Source organism: Pogonomyrmex barbatus, unplaced genomic scaffold (assembly GCF_055798465.1).
Source record: "Pogonomyrmex barbatus isolate J1 unplaced genomic scaffold, ASM5579846v1 scaffold1, whole genome shotgun sequence".
Lineage (NCBI taxonomy): Eukaryota > Metazoa > Arthropoda > Insecta > Hymenoptera > Formicidae > Pogonomyrmex > Pogonomyrmex barbatus.
In genome coordinates, this window is record NW_028297098.1 from 24,272,468 (window position 1) to 24,293,264 (window position 20,797).

A 20,797-nucleotide genomic window follows, 5' to 3' on the forward strand; every position below is an offset into this window, starting at 1 on the left:
AATAAAATAGAATCAGGAAAACGAGACGTTACTTTGGGAGTGAAGGGGAAATAACCGGTAAAAACGAAGAGTCGCATCGGCGGTAGAAATTCGCGTATACGCGCGATAAAATGGCGCGAAAAAAGTGGAATAGGCGGCTCCGCATGGCATCGCAGGAGCGCGTTACGAAACGGTCCGGGAATTCAATAGCGACAAACTCCTTCTCTCTCGCGCGCGAATATTATTCGGCAGTAAAATTTTATTTCGTCGGCATTTATCGGCGGCATTTGGCAAAGCCGGCTAGCATGGCGAGCCCAACGTACGCGCGCGTCGTTATTTGATAACGACAAATTATTGTTACGAGAAAAAATGGACGCCGCTGCACACCCCTTAACTCACCGCCACCCTACACACGTCCACCCTCCGCCCTGTATGAATCGACTCGAAGCGTGAAGGGGAGGTCGCTCGTATATTGGTAGACACGGACATGATAACGCGCGTAAACAATTAACCTCAAATAAAGGAAAAATTAATCTTGTTGTTTGCAAGAGACACTATTATACGCGGTTAATATTATAAATCTTGTTCAAGAAAAATATTGCAGTATAATAACAGATCTTTTTTTAAATGTTAGTAATTTGAGAAATTTCTAGAAATAAATTAGATAGATTTCAGAAATAAATAAAATACAACTTGATGCAAAATAAAAGAAACAGTCAGAGAAAATATTTTTCAAAAGGGATGAAAAGAGGACGAGTTGTGTCGGCATTGGGCTTGATCCACGGCTACATGTCCGAACGCTAATCTCTCGATATATTAGCGGATTTATATTTTCAGTATTGGCAGTTCCCTCTCGAGATATTTACATAGAAATGCGCGACGGACGTTTCGTACCTCTCCCTGACCCTGTCAATTCTCTTTGTCGTATTGTCGTTTATTTTTTTTTTTTTTTTACCAACATTCAGCTTTTTTATAATTTCAAAAAATTAACGGAGGTTCGACAATGTTAGCGAACGATGAAAGAACTCCAAATAATCGCTCGATCACTTTTGACGTTTTAGCGTCGCGTATCTTATTGATATATTAACATTTTGTTATACTAATTACGTCCCACAATTTTTCCATGCAATTAACTACATTTGAATCCGTTAATCAGTAACGCGCGTTCCATTGGCGGCATTCGGCGTCGAGCTTTAATAAGCAGCGCCCGTCGCCTCGTTATGCTTTATTAACCATTTACGTTATCAGCCGGCCGACATTATATCACATTTTATCAGCTGCAAATATCGGTAATCGCTACGTTCCGGCTAAATTATCGCCCGCGTGTTCGATCAACGATTCAATTCGGCGTATTCGCTGTGACGAGCACGAAGCCGGATATGACGCGACTTTTACGTTAGCGCGCGCGCGCGCGGAAGTCGTCTCGCGTTATGCGCTGACATTACGAGACGCGTTACGGAAAAGGGTTGGCGGAATACTCTATTCGGGGGGGGGGGGGATGGTGTGTCACGGCTAACGTGCTCGATGAGTGCGCGAGAACAGAGACGGGAGAACGAGGGGATTGTAGGTCTCGTGTAGATACGCGGATATATCCTGGCTGTGCCGATGGTGCTCGCTGCACCTGATCCTGGTCGGCGAAATTGATGATATAATCCTCCATAACTCAGGATTACCGAGGAGGCCCGGGCGTAGAGCTTCGCGCGGAGAAGGCGGGAGAAGGAACGCGGTTCGCGACTTGCACACATCGCTGGTGGTTCCACACACCAATCGGCTGTGCGAGCGGCGGAGCGCTCGAGGCTGACCTGTACCACTTGCCGCGCGGGAGAACCGCGCTTCACGCAATAAACTGAAAGTTTCCCAAATGGCATACTCATCGCATTATCACATTAGTACGACCTGGATGAGGTGAAGTCGTGAGATTTGAAAAAAAATTTTTTTCACCGATTTTAACGCATTTTTTTTTTTTTTTTATTTCTCCGCGAGGCATATGTAGACTTTTGTTACTAATGGCTATTTCACCGACCTTCCCGAAATTCTCGTTAACGAATGCGAAATTGACGATCCGCCAATTTTTAATGGTTCGTTAAAAGTAGAAGTGATTTAACAATCGTTAGCGCTAACGGACGTCGCTGAATAAAAAAAAATTGCATTTACAGGTTTCATTCAAACCCGGTGATTCCACCGATCTCTCTCGAGACAGTTAATGTCCGTTAAACCTTCGATTAGCGTAGTTATTCAATGGATGGACAGAGCTAATATATGAAAAATATTTGAAATCTCCTCCAAAATTTTATGTCTATCTCTTGATGGGAAAAGGGGAAAAGAGTCGCAAGTACAAATACAAGAAGTATAATTACGAAATCTTCTGATATAATAGAACTTACACTGTGAACACAACAATGCAAACAAATTATTTTCCTAAGAAGATATAAAGACGTTCTGCATTTTCGCAGTCGTGTTATGACACGACTGCGAATTAAGATGTAATTAATTTCTCATGGCTCGGCTCTCCGAAAGAGGAACGATTTTTCGTAGCGAAATTTGAACGGAAAGTAGATTTTCACGCCGACGATAAAAATCATCGAGGTCTCTTTGAGCATGAATCTCGATGAAAGTATCGAGATTCAATGATTCCAATTTTCACAATGTTTCGGATCGAAAATTAGAGACAATAATCGTTTAACAGCCGTCGTAAAAAAGTGCCGTTCATTTCCGGCGCGACAGCGAGCGTGAAGCACGGGTAGAAAAAAATCCGTTGCTCAAACAAGCGAAACGTCGAAATTTACAGCCTTACATTTCGGATAAAGGGTGGCCATGGCAGCTTTAAGCAGATTTGCAGGTGGGCGGGTAAGAGAGAAAAAAACAACGTCTGGTCTGGTGCTGGAGAGCTGTCGCGTAACGCGAACGTTAAAAAATTCATAAATACTACTCCTAGGTGCCATTGCGAATTGTCCGCGGCGGAAGAAAAAAGGCACGAACGAGCGCACACTCGTCTTGCAGTCTGGAACATTGCATAAATCGCATTTTACGAGATATATCCTGAATAGTGTACCAGTCCCTGGAAAAACGTGTTTGAAGATCGTCGCACGTTTTTATGGGACTTTTAGAATTATTCAACAGATTTTTAGAAAACCATACGCGAAATTCTACGCTGGACCTAATAATATCGTATTGTATCTAGATATAATTATAAATAATATCGGACAGCAGATACTAAATATTTATATTAAAATTGTATGTATATATTAATATACCCCCGAATTAATGTAATGAATAATTTGTATTGTTAATTTAATAATTTAACGTATAACATTTTCCAAATATGTCACGTTATATACTTAAAATTGTATGCTAAAATTGTTGATTATTTTAAAAAGTTTCCGATTTCAAGCTGTAAATTTGCGAAAGTCTTAATTATATGATACCTATGTATAAAAATATGACCTACACGTTGTTTTCTCTCGCGTGTATTAATTCGGTTCGCTCTCGAAGATCCGGCTTTGCTCAATCGCGTGGGATTATTCTCCTTCCCCGCGCGGGATTATTCTTCTTTCCCTCTTGAACATACGGGCTGCTTTGCAAGCTCAATGAGAGCATGCAGAAATTAGAATGGGAAGAACGCTCGTCGCGATCCACGATCCTTCCCGCGAAGGGTACTCACGGCGTTTCCCCCTCGGGGGTAGAGCACAGGGTAGCGCAAAATGCAAAATTCCCCTCGGTTCTTGCCTGCCGTGCTTGATCTCGGCAGGAAAGCGGTGACAAAGTTGTCCCGATAATGTTTCTCGAGCTTCCACCCCGCCCTCCCCTTTCACGGAGTGAAGTTCCGGCTCTCTAGTGCCACGCCTGGCACTCTTGCTCGGTATGTTAATTAACGGCATAAGCTTCCCTAGCCACGGGCTTGCCAGGAGGCCCTTTATATAACTAATTAGCACGGGCGGTATTCAGATTATTTACTTCATTTGGCTCGGCTTAACTCCATCCAACGACAGCGCACCCCGCAGCACACCCTCCTCTCCACACGTCGCACGGTACTCCCCCTCCCCCCCCTCCCCTCTCTCCCGCCTCGGCTTCAACATCCCTCCATCCCGTCGGGTTCTACAGCAGTTTACAATATCCTAAACGATCACCGAACACCGTAGCCGCCGGCGACGCGCTCAAATTTTAATTGTCCTCGTTTGCTCGCGTCGTCAAATTTCCAAATGACGCGACGAGTCACCCGATCGCACCTCTCGCGTACGGTATATATTACGTCTCCCGCATCCTTTTGCGTATCAATATCGCGGGTTATGCGCGCGAGAGCGCGGCACGTCGCTTATACGCTTCGCGTAAGAAGGCAAAATATACCCGCCCTTAAATTAGAATCGGAGGGAGGTCAGGATTAATCGAGGTGAACCCTCGCCCCATCATCGATTACTTGCGAAATAATATAATTGCCTAATGGGATATGGATATACATGGCCACGAGGCGAGGGGCAGTTTGGTAAAAAAATTAATTAATATAATAAAAGTTTAATTTTTTTAGCTGTAGGGGATACAACTCTCCCCGGGCCGAATGGATCTTCCCGAGCGAATAAAACATTCGTGGTGAATCTGATGGTTCAAGCGTCGTGGAAATCGGACATCAGAAGGCAGTTGTGTCGCGCTCTCGTATATTAATAAACTGCACGAAAAGATCATTTTCGCGACTGTTCTTTTTTCCACGGGGCTTATTCCGGTATCTCATTCTCTCGAAGATTTTGTCTTTGTAATTATTGTTTTCCCAAGGATATGAGAGCGTTCCTGTTTACTGATGAGGTCTCGAAGATACGAGGGCCGTGCAAATATCGGGAGCGACGCCGTCGCATTTTCGACGACGCTCGTGGCGCGCGGTCGTCCCTCTTTCCTCCTTCCCGCCCTCCCCCCTCCCCCCTCCCCCCCGCCCGCCATCCCGGCCGTGTCGCGGCGTCTCGCGACGGCGAGATGTCGTGCAAGATTTTTAATTAATCGATCGAGACGCGGGCGTTGTGCGAGTGCCGTCGTTTGCGGCGCGGCTGGTTCATTAGAGGCTCTTAATTAACTTGCGGCGCTCACGCGACTTCGCACAATGGATCGCGCGCACGTGCGTGTGCGTCCGTGTGATCGCGTGCACCTGTATTCGGGCACACGTGTGCGTGTGCGTGTGCGTATGTGCGCGTTACGTTTTACATACGCGCGCGCGCGCGCACATACACCTACACACGTACGCGTCTCAAGCTTGCGCCATTCAATTACATGTTAATAATATACACTGCGCGGAGTTACATTGGCTCGCTTCCACGCCGGAAACTCACCGAATCGAATCCACTTTCACGTAAAATCGAGCTCGAGGTAATCTCGAAGCCGGCGAGCACCCGGTCGGTCCGGTCGTGCATGCGCAGATCGATCGGTAATTACATATTCGCACGGTGAATGCTTCTTTATCGAGCGACAATGGAATTGATTCGCGACGGCCGCGTGCAATTAATTAGCGGTGACCGGCGCGCACCGGAGTGATTAGCACATACGCGGCTGACATTGCGCGCTCGCGACTATAATTGCGCGCTTGTGATGCGTGCCGTGAAAAACGGAAGTGTTCCGATACGCGTGCGCGCGAGCGTTTGTACGGCGGATATACGGCGCTCGCGATTGCACATTCGATATGAACGGGAATGGAAAGAACGTGGAAGGAGAAGAAGGTGGAATGCGAGTTTAATGCGCGATTATAGGATTAATCTTCGTCGCGTTCGGGGGGGACGGCGATATTGCGGAACCGCGATCGCGGACTCTTATTTCTAATAACCGCCCGCGATACTATCTTGTTAATGTTTTATTGTTCGAGCGTCGCGTGACGTAACGAAAGTAACGCCGTTATCGCCGGCGGATCGGAGCGGGTCGGAGCTCCATTAGAACCGCTGCTCCCGCGAGCGGCGACGGCTCCGAAATCGTTGGATGCACGTGCGTAATCACTATAACGTTAACGAGGCGCGAACTTTCGCAGTTAGACGACTCGACTTCTGTCGCCGTGTTGAACGATCGAACGCGCGACGCGACGCGACGCGACGACGCGAGTGATGAGCGGCGGCGAGAATCGTCGGCTTCTCTCGCGGATGAAAGGGCGGATGAAAACGACCCCGAAACTGGTAGAAACTGGCAACATATGTTCAGACAGGGCCGCGTGAATGTGCCGGCCATATATATATATATCAGAGGACGACACCCACGAGCTGTTCCGGCGAGCTGGTTAACCGCACTCGTTAACCAGTTCGTTCCATAACGCGTTTACTCCATAATCCAAAATCCCACACGCATTCATCGCTCGAGGGGATCGCGTGCGTTTCGCCGGCTATCGCAAATCGGCCATCGTAAACGAAATAAAGGAAAGGGCGAAAAGAATAATACGATAACCTCTGAGAAAGAACAAATTTAATAACGTAGAACGTAGGAATCTTTCGTGGCTTGTCCGAATTACATTTCAATTATTATTATGATTATTATTATTCTACAGATCGGTAAGCTTAGGGGAAGGAGAAGAAAGAAATTTATTTTAATTTAAACGTTTTTACTAGGCACTAAGAAAAGGGAAGTGAAACAAAGGTCGATATCGTCGAATCGGTTTACTGTTTCGGCTGAGCCGAAAGACTGGCTCAACAGCTCATAAAAGGGCGCGCGCGGGAAATATATGTCGACATTGAAAAGTTTGTCGAACAAGCCCGGCGACATGTTGCCAGGATAGCGCTATAACTTAACGCCGTCGATATGGGAAAGGACTTACCGGCACCGACGGCGGTCCCTTCTCCTTATCCTTATCCTATGACATCCAGGCTTTCCATCCAGCTCTCGCTCTTTCGCTTCCTTCGCTTCCTCTCCTCCACCCCGTATGTCCCTTTGTACGACGCGCCTACGAAACTTTAGGTCGCTTAGCACTTGCAAACAGAAACGGCGAAAATATGGCAGTGCGATTTACGGCTTCGCCTAAACGCAGGGTCCTCGAAAGGGCCGATTTTCGCAAACGCATTTGCGACCCTACGGTCTCGTGACGTCGCTTCACCATCGTTTTCTCAATATCGCTCTTTTCCCTAAATTTGTTGCCCGCGCTCTATATAATTTACAACGTATATATTATATTTTAGAAAAAAATTTGCAACGTTTCTAAGAATTTCTTCTAGACATCAAATAAAAAAAAAAATGTTTCCGATATAAATGGAAAATGGGAATCGTACTGCTTCTTTACTGCTATCTTTATCGCTAACTCTTACATCATGTTCTCTATAGATGCACATGCAAAACAGAGACGTAAACATTTTTTATGAACCTTCGGATTTCGGGGAAACAAAGAGAAAAACTTCTAAATTTATTCCTCATTTCCTAATGGATCTATGAAACTTTAAAACGTAATTTTTCTAAAGTAAAGCAATGAAAATACAAATCTAGAGCGATATTCCATGTTTTTTCCGGGGTTTCTTTCTGACATTTCTGGCATCATCGTTCGCCAGAGATGCCAGCAGTCATAAAAATATTATATATACATCGAGGATAAGCAATTGCTGCAAATCCACATCACGTGTCAAACAATTAAAAAAAAGTGTTCCGTTTTCGAGACGCTCTTTCATCCCTCTTCGATTATTCGCTCGCGAGAGCTAAGCGAACGAATGCCGCATAATTCTTTCCGCCGGAAGATGAGCCGTACGTTCAACGTTGAAAACGGGTATACCCGGGTGTACGTGCAGCCCTGGCTGTAGGCTGGGGTCGGTGCAATTAGGGGTATTAATTAGCGGGTACTTCATACCGCCCCCTTTCCGCTTCGCCCACCTCTCACCGCCCCACCGCTCTCCCCGTTCTCATCCCCGAACCAGCCAGCCTCCTCCCTCGCCCTCTTCGCCTCCCTCCGTCCTTCTCATTCGCGCCGACGAGCGCGTCTCTCTTTCTACCGTGCCCACTCTAAAGTGCACCACCGCGCCACCGGCGGGCCAATACGAACAAGAGGCATACATAGCTAATTACACGGTTTTATGTCATCGGGTTGGTATAGAAACACCCCGAGAAACTTGTGACGTCAGCGAGAGAAGCGTGGACGGGAGTACAAGAGGGAGCGCCGTCGTTATGCGCCGCGTGGCAGGATCGAAGATTTAGTTATTATCCTTTTTAGCGCTTTCATCCGCCCGAGTACGTCAAAAGCGCGGGGGTAATTAGCCACGCGGAATATCCGCGCGGCAGCAAACTACGCCGGTTGCAAACTACGTCGATACATATGCGTCGCGATCGTAATATCGACTTTTATCCTAGACTTATAAATTGACTTATATACAAAAATAATAAAGAGTGACTTAAATTTAACAGATTTTTTTTTTTTTAAATGTGCAATTGACTTCTGCGTTAAAATCATCGCAAAATCATTTATTGTAAATTTACGACTTTTAATATTATATGCTTTTACCATAAACCAAGATTTAGTAAAAAAATTTTTCCAGAAGTAAAATCCTTCTGGCAACAGTTGAAAAATTTAATTGTCGTTCACTATACATCATTGCAAATAATTGAAGCAACAATCGACGAAGGTGTCCTATTCGTTTTATTTTCAACGGAGATATCCGTTAGAGACCGCAAAGCCTCTATCATGGAGCGGTTAACGTTGGTGTGGCAGGGGGGGGTTAGATATTCATGTATTTAAATTTATTTATTGGCAGGATTTTTGCTCTCGAGGGTGACGGTGGGCGGAAAGCTGGACCGAGCTCTCACCCCTTTCGAGGTTTTCCCTCCCTCTGCCACCTCTCCTCTTCCCTCGCCATACAGTCGGCTGTTAAATCTTCGATGCTCTACAACCCCTTCTGGGTAATTTTCCCGCTTAAAGAGATCTCGGCCAATTACACGGGCTGTCCGACGGGCGTTGAATTTTAATCGAAATAAAAGAAAATAGAGATCCTCCTTGCCGGCTCTTTACACGTCCCCGGTCCCCCCTCCCCCCGCCCGATTTCGCGGAGAGTGCTTAACGTGGAGAAACCCGTGACGTGCGTGCATGTTCACAATACACGCGCGTACTTTGTGGCGGCGCGATTTCGATCGTCGTCGACGTTCAATGTTCGCGGCACGTCCGCGGGCGGAAAACGCGAAAGAAACTCTTCCGCTTCGCAACTGAGTGGTTGAAGATTCGATGCGTCATTCTGTAATTGATGTGAGTCATGGGAAACCTGAGGATTTCATTCGACTTTATTAGCGAGCAAGCTATGCGCCCAAATTATCTGACATGCACTCATGTCTCTTTTGAATTTGCAACTTATATTAAATTTGCAACGCTAATAAATAAAGTTAAATAAGATAAATAAAATTAATTTGAGAAAGACTATAATAACATAAATATCTTAAATAAAAAGTAAAGCGGGGGATGAATTGTAATAATAATTGACGTACTAAATCTTGGACAATCTTTTAAGTATTATTAAGCATTATGCAGCATTATTACAGAATCTAACAAGGGGTGAATTTTAAGAAATATTCGAAGACGAATTCCTTTTCCTCTGTGGCACGGGTGCTGCCATGTCGCGGAGGCGTAATAAACTAGCTAGCCTCCCTCTTACCACCCTCCCGCAACCCCTCTAATCAATTTCCTAAAGTATCCACATACGATCACGATATCGTTCCCAAGATTGGATACGTTCCTCGTTTATCTGATACCAGAATGGAAAGCAGTAAATAAAAAATAATTACGCGCATTATTGATCGCATCGTAAAAATAATGCTCCAAATGGCACGCGTCTCCAACATTCCCTCTCGCGTTTTGAAACGTGAAGTAATATTTAATACCCCTCCCGTTTTTTTTCTCCCTACCATCCGCACCACCTCTCGGGAATAGAAATGTTAGAAACACATATGTCTTAGACGCTAATATATTACTAAAGTTCCTCTCGCACGCGCCGTACACGTGTACTCGCGTGATTCGCGTGATTGCGCCTTTTGTCGACGACTTTGTGCCGAAGAAAGCTAATAAGGATCGAGAAACACGAGTCGAAGTAACTTTTAAGAACTCTGCCGAGAGACCGGGGGTGGCTTCTCTCCCTCCCCCTCCCCCCTGGGTTCGCCGCGGCTCGCAAGGGCGACGAACAGGAGAGTTGCCGTACTTTATGAACAGGCTTCACATAAATTGTCGCGGCTCTTTAAGAAATTGGAAAAAGGCGCGAGTGCCTTGCGTGGAACAGCTTGCGCTGAGAAAGCGGGCTGAGAACTTTCTCAACTATCGTCGGACACTAACTAGAAGGGAATATCGCGAGACGAATAAACGAGCAGGCGAACACTGTGCGTGCGTGCGTGCGTGCGTAGGATTGAATGGAAAGAAATAGATAATCGGAAGAAACAAGTGAAGAGCTTTTCTTCTTCTCTAATAAGATTTTATCCTTACTCCTCTTTATAACATTTTTATTTTTAATGATAATATGAATTTAAGAATATGAGTTTTGAAATAATTTCAATGGTTTTTTTGTTTCACGAGGTGCCCGACGAGTTGCGTTCTACATTCTAGAAAATATCAAAAGTTAAACAAATTGTAACAACTGCGATTGAATAGATTATATTTTTGCAAAATCTGTCAATATTAAGTATATTTCATATAATATCATATTGTAATTTATAAAACAATACAAACATAAAGATATATCGATTTTGTAAACAAGAGTTTAGTATGTTTATATCATTTGCATTTAATTTTCTCCAACCACATCTTAAATGACGATTCTACTTTTAACTCTTAGAAGATCAAATTTCGCGAAGAACTTTTGATTAATATCTTTTTACATACGCATGCTGTGGACGAAGGGCTCGTCGTTGGAGTGACAATAAGATCAAGGCGAGAGATCGAAACGAAGTGATGGTTCGAAGAAAGAAGGATGCGTATACCTGTGGGACACATTTTCCGAGCAGGTAATCTTCGTTCGAGAGCAAGATATTACATTTGAATAAATGTCGCCGCCGATAACCGATGCTGATCGCAAATACGATCGCGAAATACCTAGGCAGGCCTGTCGCGTGGCGTAACGCCCCGTGGGAAATATTTGCTAATATCGATCATATTGTCATTAATGGCTTGTCACACGGTGGTTCCCCGCGTCGCCCCGATTCGCGTCACCCCGATATCTATCGTCTTTATTCAGCTAGACACCCCGCGAATTCGCGATAGTTCGCATTGATTCAATTGTCCCATAAACGAGCTGCTCTTCTCGCCTTTATTCGCGATCATGTACTTGCAGGCATTGATCTTCCCTTGGCTTTGTTAATAATTCAACACGAAATTATATATAGTTAAATATATGTAAACATAAAATTTTTTTTAATGTAATAAAAAAAAACATTCCGTCATCACATTTCCGTGCTATCGAATTGACAGTTTTCAATTAGGAAAGTTAGCGGGACTGAGAAATCCGAAATTCAGAAATTTTACTAGAAGACAATAAACTGAATGGATGATACTTAATTGCGAATTAGTACACGCGTCATGTTTTATAATGTATTGTATATTCAGTAGGAAATATTTTAGCTGATCAATCACGCAACGAACAATGCATTATTTATTGGGTACATTTGGTGCGAGCTAAGTATTATAATAATATAAATAAATATTTCCCTATATCGTTAAACCTTGCTAATCGTCAATTAACACTTTTCGCTTTTCCTGCAAAGTAAAATATTGTAAAACGGGAAAATCGGATTTGTCCCACGAGGTGTGACAAAAATGCATAGGGGTTGAAGGGAAAGCGGGAGGGTTCGCGTCAGCCGGAGTAGCCGGTAAGGTGCAACAGCATCGTCTGTAACAATAATGTATATCGTTCGGAACGCGAGAGCAGGCGAAGAGGGGGAGTAAATCGGAATTTATCCCGAATGCGGGCGCGCGCGGCCGCGACCGTATCTCGTCGGACTCACCCCCTGTGGCCACTCGACGCGTCCGCCGGTGTTTACCACAATTATTAAATGTAAACTCATATTTCGTAATTGCCAAATATTGGCGGTCCGATCGTTCGGCCGCGGCCCGATGCGCCTCACACGGGGCTAGTTGCAAGAGGCGTCGGCGAGAGGGTGGAAAGCAGAGGGGGGGGGGAAACCAGGGCCGGGCGAGAGGGGCACTGTTGCTCGCACCGCGTTTCATCCCTTCTCGAATAACAATCCTTCTCCCCCTCCCTCCCCTCTCCGCGACCCTCGAAATGAATTAAGCCTCGGCGAATCGATAAATGAACGTTGCAGGGGTACGCGCGACACACACCCGAAAAATCTACATCAGACGTAAACGGATTGTTTGATCCATTCGATATATGACGCTTCTAATAAATCGCCGCGTTATTGCACATACGATGTACAGCGGAGAGAATCAGAATATCATGAGGTGATATATTATAGCAGTCTCGTGTGGCTAGATGCGTTATCTCGCTTGTACGCATTTCGCTCGAAGAAGCTTAATATGTACAACTCATATAATAAAACGACGATGTATAACAAAAATAGTGTATCATTTTTATCGAGGTTTAAAAAAATTCATGTCTTCTTAATTTATGATATTATTATTATACACGCTTAGAATCAAGTTATTCGTAAAAAATGTCGAATATACAAAATCGGAAAACTTAAGGCGAGATATTAAAGTCGATTTAAAAAAAAAAGAAAAAAAAGCGACTCTCGGATAACGATCGAGTTGAGAGGAGAGTGAAAAGGGAGTACTCCGGCGATACCGTAGAGGGTTGTCAACGGGAGAGCGGCGTCAGCTTGTGTAACTATCGGTAATTAATCAGAATCATCCCCGCATATCGTGTCCGTCGGATGAGAACGGGCGAAGGCGCTCCGGCGTGGTGGTGCGAGGTGGTGGCGGCGGCGATGGTGATGGTGGTGGTGGTGGTGGTGGTGGTGATGCTCGCCACGAGAGGGTAGTTAACCGGTGACGTCACGCCCGTGGCGACATCTGGACCGGCACTAACCGCGCCGAGCGGCGTTGTCCGTCCGGCGTGGTGGACATTGGACACCGAACACTGTCCCGGCACTAACTCCCGGATCCGGATCAAAATTACCCTGCGCGTCCGCCGCGGTGAGGCCGCACGCCGGCTGGCTTCAATTAATTTCGCATTCGGCACGTTCTGCGTTTTGGCTCTCCCGCCGGTCGCGCGGACCGATCGCGACATGACGGCCACTTCGCGATAAACCCCCCCGAGTTTTGAATAAGAGAGAATCTCCCATTTAAGTCATCAAGGAAATGTTAAAAAATTAAAAATTTAAGAATAAAAAAACTCTGTCCTCTCCTTGTTCATTTGATCAACAAACTGATTTAAATTACGTGTCTTACGAGGTACACAAGTGTTTTAATTGTCGCGGCATTGCTCTAAATTTTTGGGAAGAATATTTTTTTTTATTAAGATTACGGTTTGACAAATGAATAAATAAATAATTGTACTCGCTTGTAATTTGTTTGGAAATATTAATATAAGCTCGAGTAAGAGTGCAACCTCGGATTCACCAACGGTCGCTCTTTGAACGGTAAACTGCACGACAAATTCGGGGATGTCCCTCCATTCTCGTGGCTATCAATTGCGGCTAATCCCTTCCCCAAAGCCGCCGAGAAACTCTTGTCCAGCGCGCTCCCGGTCCTGACTGCGAGCTCGCGATGTAAAATCGTATCCGACATTCATCCGCAGAAGTGTCAGACTCGTCATCGTCATTTATAGCCCGCCGTTCACGGGAATCCACGCACGTGCGACGATCGTCGCGGATCGATATTCGCGACAGGTTCGTTTTTCGGTAGGACAATTAAAACTCGTGCGACTCCGGTAGTTCGGTCGTGTATATTAGATACCCAATTCCGGCGGTAATCCAGCTATAAATATCTCTGAATTATATTTTCTACCAGGTCCGAGGGCATCGCGCCACGGACGATTTGTCCTAAAAGGGTGGAGAAGGGACGAGGGACGGGGGAGAAACGGCGCCGCGCGGTGTCTGTTTACCCGTCAATCGTGCGATTAAATTGGATCGCCGGTATTATCTTTTAATCCCGACGCGCCAGTAGAATGGTGCGGCTTTCGAAAAATCGGTATAAAATTTCGCATTGCACTGCTGGCCGTCGGGTTATAGTCTCGCAACCGGAGACCTGAAACAATTTGAAAACGCGACACGCAGTGCTTTATTTCACGCTGTAAACTCCAATTTCCATTTTGTACTCGTCATCAATCATCTTCCTTGGACATATAGAGTGCGTGGAAATTGTTGAACAGCCTCTTTTACGAGATTCCTAGGCCGTTTTCCTCGAAATTCAGCTTTCCTTAAAAATATCGATATATCTACGGCGAATGCAACCGAGATATCGAGAGGTAAAATAAAAAATAATTTATTCAAAAATAAGATTGGCAAATCAGACTGAAACATAATTCTTTCAATACAAACGCTTTCTTTTGTGTTCTTTACACACGAAATATCGAACCGTGCATCTTTTTCCGGATATTTCTCATCCTGACTTTCAGCAGTTTATCTTTTATCGTTATCTCCCATTTTGTCCTTCTCTCCCCCCTCTCTCTCTCTCTCTCTCTCTCTCTCTCTCTCTCTCTCTCTCTCTCTCTGCCTCTCGTTCGCAAAAGCGGGTGGTAACGGCTAATCCAATCCTATTTACATCGCGGAACTGTCGCGGCGGCATTGACGCACGCGGAAATAAATCCCGACACGACTAACACGAACGCTCGCGCGCGTCCACCGCGCCGCGTCGCGCCGCGTCGAGGGCGCGTGTAAATCCCGGGCTTTCTCTCGGAACAAATCGAATGTCGGTCGATGTAAATGAATTCCGCTCTAATTGCAATTATGCGACACGAATGCGCATAAACGTTCGCGTTATGCGATAAATGACACGTCACTCAGAGGCCGGCGCGGAGCGGCGCCCGCGTTTGCCCGCTCTCTCTCGCGTCATTGCGAATTTATGAAATGACGATCGTTATATCCGTATCGGGCCCTCTCGAAACCGTTCGCGTTATAATTGCAATTAATCAATAATTGACGTCATATAATTGGGCGGCCGCCGAGACGACAGACCGTTAAACATTCACGTCCGAGCGTCTAGTGGATGGCGTATCGAAATGAGTTTCCTGGCATCTCAATTTTGCACAAGACGCTCGATCGCTCACGAACGTGGCATTCTAAATTTAAAAGAAAGAGTAATTGTATTTATATAATAAATATATATTTTTCGTATCTATTTTGATGCGCACGTCTTTTTCAGATTTGAGAACGAAAAGCCAATTATAATGTGATAAAAATAAAAAGTCATTATGAGATAGTTAACTTTTTATTAAAGTCTGAAGTTATTACTTCGTTATTTGATATCGATCGTGTCACGAAAAATTATTTTTTATTTATTATAAAGATATAGTATTTACTTGATGGCTGCACGATCGTAAGATATAATCTTTGATATAATAATATTTACCTTCAAATATAATTTGGCGGACGCCAATGCAATAAATGCAATTGTCATAATACTGTCACGTATAATTATAACATTGTGAGTTGTATCGTTATTATCAATAATTAATTAGTAGAGCCACAAACTCTATACCGATAGATTTCTGGCACGAATCATCAAACAACTGAAATCCGCGATGAGAGCATCTTTGAATCGACGGAACGTCAACCTCGAAAATTCAAACCATAATCGATAATACATCGCGTCAGACAGTTTCAATGCAAATACCACCTCGCCGAGAGTGAATGAGTAAAATTGGCGAATACGCCGATCGGTAGGCATACCATGTAAATACGTGATGGAGATCACCCTTGTCCCCCGAACCAAATTCCCCAATCCCGACCGATTCGCCAAGCTGTTTAGTCAGTTCGATTTATTTATCAGCCAGCTGTGATTAGACTTTCGCTTTATCGCGGATTCGCGGCCTCGTCAGATATCCACTTTGTTAACGATCCAGTGAACAATCGTGCAAGTATCCGAACCCTTTCGAACGCGCCGTCGAGAATTTCGCTTCGATAAATCGGCTGTTCACACTTTCTGTTTTTCCGTTTCTGTTTTCTTTCGAGTCCCTCTCGCCTTCTCTGTCTCTCTCTTTTTCTGTTTTTTTTTCTTTTTTTGATGATACACGCTTCGAGAGCCTTCCACCTGTTGCTAAAAAAGAAAATATTTTGTGTCGCTGTTGTAATCAATATTTATATTTCTTCTTAGATTCATATAGCCTCTTTTTGATAGTATATAAAAAAATATTTTGCCTATTTCATAGAGAGAGAGAGAGAGAGAGAGGAAGGGGCGAGAGAGAAAAAGAAAATAAAAAGGAAAAAATTTCTATTAAACATTTTCACTCTTCGCTCTCTTTATTCTTCTACTTAAGAAACTAAAACAGCTAAACTCCTTAAAATTCATACAACTAATAAGTTACAAAAAATATATAGATTAATTTTTCAATGAATATAGTAATCACAGTAAATATCTTAGATACGAAAAAATTACTATATAATAGATTTTCAATGTGTATCGTAAATATCAACCTATGAAACTTTTCACTCGAAGAACGCCTCTGACGAGGCGCTTCACAGCTATGCCGCCGTGGTGTCTGACTTGATATTGCCGTTACTACTTGAGGTTTAATTCCCGCGTTCACCGCATGATTTCCTTCGCGGTAACGAACACTCGAGTGCCGCCATTCCATCGCCTCGAAAGAGCACGCCCGTTCGCGCGGAAGAAGCCAGTTTGCAAGTTCGAGGCTCGGACGGGAGAACAGTTCTCGCGCTCGTTACGAGATTAAGGAAAAAGCTTCGAGCAACGAGGGGGCGGCGGGGTGGCGACTAGGGCACCCGGGGCCCACCCATGGAGACGTGCCCCCTTTCGGGGTGTCCTATCGCCGACTCGAGCTTATTCCGCCCCTCAAGCTCGGGCCACACCCGCAATCATGCGCAGTTTCCACCCATCGGCCAATGAAAGCGCCCGGTAGCTTGCAAGCTCGCCGCTCCGGCTCCGGCTTCCGTGGCCGAGCCACTCCGACCAAACACCACGTGGCACGCGTCCGAGTTGCACGTGCATTCGCGGAGCTGCGAGAGCCCTGTGCGCGCGCGAGAACGGGCGCTTGCGAGAGAGCTTGCGAGAGAGCTTGCGAGGGGTGTTCTCGCCGCCGGGGATAGCGGAGAGCGCGTCTCTCTCTCTCTCTTTTTGCCGTGAGAGATTTTCTTTCCTGCGCGGACTCCTTAAACAACTTCTTTCTGTAATATATCCCCTCGATCCTACAGTCAGTCCTCCTTGCTCTTTTACCCTCCTTTTTTAAACCTTCTCTTTCCTTCTCTTTTCCTCTTACGTTTCCCCCACAATCCCTCCTTATTCTTGTCGACGTCTTTTATATAAATGATTGATCGAGTCACTGTCATATTATACATTTGTCATACTGTGACGTGAAAGATTTTGCTGTGCTTCGAAAAATCCGCTGAGATCGACGTCTTTCGACTTCGGTAAAGATCAAGATCTATCGACAACGATAAAGATCTCGACAAGTTACGGACAAGGTAAGGAAATTATATACTTGATATAGTTTTTTGTTAAAATATTTGGCTTTCATATACAGAGAATTGAATAACAATATTTTCATTTTTCAATTTATATCGTCATATTATAAATAATTTAAAATATACATACTGAACATAATGTTATATAACAATTCCTGATAATTAATATTCATAAAGTTAAGATAATATATTTGTAAAAATAAGCACGTGCATGTGAACTAAATGTATTTGCTTGAAAATTTAATATTTTTCTCTTGAATGTAAAAATTCCATATGTGATAAAGAAAGATTTAAAGTAAGACGAGAAATATATTTAATACCGGAATTTTTTATAACTTTCGTAATAATATTATAATAATTATACAATTTCAATATAAAATATAAATTTTTATATTATATTATGATCTACTATATTAATTATTTCGCTAAACTTAAAGAAATAATTATAAGAAATTAAATGAAATTTTTTAAAGAAATTTGATCTGTATATGATATAAATAGGTTACGTCAGATATAAATGTAAGTTAATCAAATACAACACAATGCTTTAGTTTTAATAAGAATTAATTTTTCATGGCACGTTTACATAAAAATATAATGCACGAATAAGATTTGAGAATAAGCTATGATATATATATAAGAAAGTTTGACATATAATAGGCGTCAGTGTTGGTTGAAAGAGAGCCGATATTCAACAGTTGGTCCTTCTTTTATCTTTGAAACTTAACCCTCGATGTTACCGCTCTTCAAACAGGCACCCTCTGTTCGTACGTCCTGAGAGAAGTACTTCTTGAAAACATAACGAAAGTATTTAAAAAAGTTGAGGGAATTTTCTGCGTAAAACAAGGGGAAAATATTTTTCGAGTAATGAAGCAGAACAAATAAATAATATTTGAATCTGTTTCTTTATACTTGGAATAATTTAAAATTTTTAATTAACTAAAAAATAAATAAAATATAGTAAAGAAATATTTGAGAAATTATTTTATGACTAGTAAACATAACATTAGAATCGTATTTTTTCTGCAAAAGATGTTGAAAAACTCCTTAATTGCCAAAAATGTTCACAATTCTTAATTAAACATTTTTGCAATTAATGCTTAGAGTACAAATCTGTTAAAACGAAATTGATTTGTAATTATCAAATTAGATTTTGTAACCAAAGAGTAATATTTTAAAGTTTATTCTCCGCAAAAAATCATTCAATTTTCATTTTATAATTTAAACTATCAAAATTTCTCTCGAAATTTGTTAAACGAAAAATATTTCTAGATATGTTAAAAAGTCTGTGGATAAATCAATATATATATATATATATTTAACGTTCTGCATATGACATTCTATGGACTGAACAATTTTTTATGTTTTATATATTTTTTTATGAAATTACCTAATAACCATTCCATTAATGAAAAATTGAAATTCATTATTCTGTTTCAAAGTGCACACAAACGCTATAACGCGCATGGCGAACGAGCCAATTTATTTCCAAAAGCGCCGCACCATCCCCGACGTTCATGGACGTTCTTTCTTCGCACGGCCGGCAGCGAAGGAATTCGCGGACTCGGTGCAATAGGTGCGGCCATAGGTGTAACATATTTATGTTGTGAACCGGCCGAGTGCGAGCAATAAATAGCGGAGGCGTGGGAAGGGTGGAAAGAGAGAGAGAGAGAGAGAGATGAAACGCATATGGGGGGCAGTTCGTCGAGGCGCGCGGGGCCAGAGCGATTACGTTTCCCAAACCCCTCGCTCTCTCGTGCGACCGAGTCACCGGCACCACCATCCACCACCGTTTTGCTCCCTACAACCCCCTGCGCGAGTCCCCAGCTACGGCCGCTCCCGCGTCTCCTCGCGCGCCTCGTCCCACCGGACCCTTTACGGCGCCCGAACAACCCTATTCGTTTGTTTCCAACCCGTATGTGCGCGTACACGGAGGTATGCAATTTCGGTGTCAGGAATGCGCTACCGGACGAACGACCAGTCCGAGTATCGCATTTCGGCGTTAGAGCTCTTACAAAAAAAAAAAAAAAAAAAAAGAAAAGAAAAGATCGTTGCTCCTTCGGCAAGAGTCATCGGACGGGGGAATGCCTCATCAGACATTTCTAAAAACGTGAGTTCACATTAATGACGATTTTACATATACATCTCGCACGGCAAATGTCCAATGAAAATGTGAATGTATAATAAATATTCCACCGAAAAGTCTATCTCGTAAAAGTCTAATCGATGAAAGTTAAATTGTGTGAGAATTGATTTTTGATGGTTAGTCTCGCGTTAAAATCTTGGAATTTACGATAAATACAGAAGCTAAAAATAAATACGACAATTCTCTAGAGACGAGATATGCGATCGTTCGATACGAGTGCATCGATACGGTATTTCGTATTAACGCCCTCATTACTCTTCAGCTATTACGGTTACCAGGCGACGTAACGTTCTCCGGCAACGAAGTGCATACGAACACGAGCGCATACGGGCGCACACCGATATAGGCGGACATATCGGAACGCAGACTCGTGGAGTCCGAATCCGGGCGGCATACTCGCGCAGTTATGCTGAAAATCTTGACTGGAGGACCCTTTCGCATACCGATCGCCCGGGCCAATCCGATCGAGGATGCATCCGTAGGCACGCCGATCGGAGACGCGCAGTCGGCCTAGTCGGGTAACCAAATGATGCATATCTCTCCTCGGTCCATCGTGTCCCGAATGTCTCGACATGTTGCACGTTCCCGCTCGCAGGAACGAGGGGAGAACGAGGGGGGATGACGTGTGTGGGGGTGAGATGTAGGCGCGAGGGAGGAAGGTATAGGATCGTCGTCTAGGTGGGTGGGCGGACTAGCTTGAAAGCCGTGGGTGGAGGACCAGCTTCGAGGGGAGGGCCAGCGTGTGTGTATGGTTGCGATGAGGTCGAGAGCTTGCGGCCGGATGCCAGTCTGACCATGTCTCTACCGGCGCGTTACTTGCGAGCTCGTCAGCCTCTCGCTCCTGGACGCATCCTCGCCAGAATCCGAGCAATGCGGCTCAAGAGTCCGCGCCGGCGCTGCAGCTGCACTCTAGGATGCAGCTCTCGGCCGTTCGGCGGCTATACCGGGCAGCGATCCTCGACGGGGATTGGCCGGCCAAATATCATCGAGACGGGGCATTGGGGTGGTCTTCAGTGGCTACCGGTATGCGTGGTAATATGGGAATCTTCGCCGCGATATCGGAGGAAAATTGCGAGCCGTATCGTAGATAGGAATGATAATGCGAGAGCGCCTTCATATTCTCTCTTTCTCTTTTTTTTTTTTTTCTTTTACTTTTCTTTTTCGTCCAGTTCTCAG

At 44.1% G+C, this 20,797-nt stretch overlaps 1 protein-coding gene across 2 annotated transcripts in view; it reads left to right on the forward strand.

Moving 5' to 3' along the window:
• The first annotated feature begins 16,928 nt into the window (after window positions 1-16,928).
• Window positions 16,929-20,797, forward strand: part of LOC105434365 (LIM domain only protein 3) — a 75,864-nt gene continuing 71,995 nt past the window's right edge. Inside the window, exon 1 of one of the 2 annotated variants that reach the window (XM_089071508.1) lies at window positions 16,929-17,475. The gene's annotated coding sequence lies outside the window, so the exon portion shown is untranslated. Of the gene's footprint in view, window positions 17,476-19,566; window positions 19,586-20,797 lie in introns of those variants that run through there. The other variant, XM_089071512.1, reaches the window with a different exon arrangement.